The following is an 821-nucleotide window of genomic DNA, read 5'->3' as shown; positions in this document are numbered from 1 at the left end:
AATTTAATGTAATAAATAGTATTTTTCTGAAATGAAGTTACTGCTGGCAACAGACCATGTACTGCCTGATAAAGGTTCTTCCGCACTTGGCACAATATTCCACTGTGTGCCTGGCGATGACTCAATTCTTCTCCTTCTCATGTCTATTCAAATTACTAAGATATCTTTGTTAGAACTTGTTTCCTGGCCTTCACTTGGTACAAATGGAACCAAGACAATTAAAGCTATAAACAGGTAAATGCAAATGCAGGCACTCACAAACAGGGCTAGGATCAGTTACAAATGACCAAAAACATGCTTGTAACACTTTCAAATGCTACCAAGTAAAGTTAGACATGGAACTTAATAGTTTTCACAGGTATTCATGGATCTTCAGGAGGCCAGAGACCTCAGTTTGAGAAACACTATCCTAGCACTGACTTTGACTTCCAGTGTGACCTTGAGGTAAGCATTTACCATTTTTGGATCTCTGTACATTTTTTGTACACAAACTAGAATAATTTGGGCCACCAGTGTTCTTGGGAGATAAAAGAAGCTACAGGAGTTAAAGACAATGTTCCAAGATGTTCAAGGACTAGAGAGAAAGGATAAGAATGTATTATAGATCTCTAGAGTTGGAAAAACAATGGTGGTTGAGATCCTCCAGCCTAGCTTTTGCTCTGGAGTCAAAAAGACTCAGATTTGGGCCAAGCATTGTGGCACATGCCTGTAATCTCACCACACTGGGAGGCTGTGGCAGAAGGATCGCTTGAGGCCAAGAGTTTCAGACTAGCCTGGGTAACATGGTGAGACCCTATCTCTACCAATCTCTACAAAAAAAA

The 821-nt window shown here is 40.2% G+C and overlaps 1 protein-coding gene across 1 annotated transcript in view; it reads left to right on the top strand.

Moving 5' to 3' along the window:
- Positions 1-333: 333 nt before the first annotated feature.
- The window catches only part of DDR1 (discoidin domain receptor tyrosine kinase 1), a 26578-nt gene continuing 26090 nt past the window's right edge, over positions 334-821 (top strand). Inside the window, exon 1 of the mRNA XM_011944996.1 lies at positions 334-444. The gene's annotated coding sequence lies outside the window, so the exon portion shown is untranslated. The remainder of the gene's footprint in view (positions 445-821) is intronic.

The sequence above is a fragment of the Colobus angolensis genome, unplaced genomic scaffold (assembly GCF_000951035.1).
Source record: "Colobus angolensis palliatus isolate OR3802 unplaced genomic scaffold, Cang.pa_1.0 Scaffold238, whole genome shotgun sequence".
NCBI classification, from domain to species: Eukaryota; Metazoa; Chordata; class Mammalia; order Primates; family Cercopithecidae; genus Colobus; species Colobus angolensis.
This window is presented reverse-complemented; position numbering and strand designations above follow the sequence as displayed.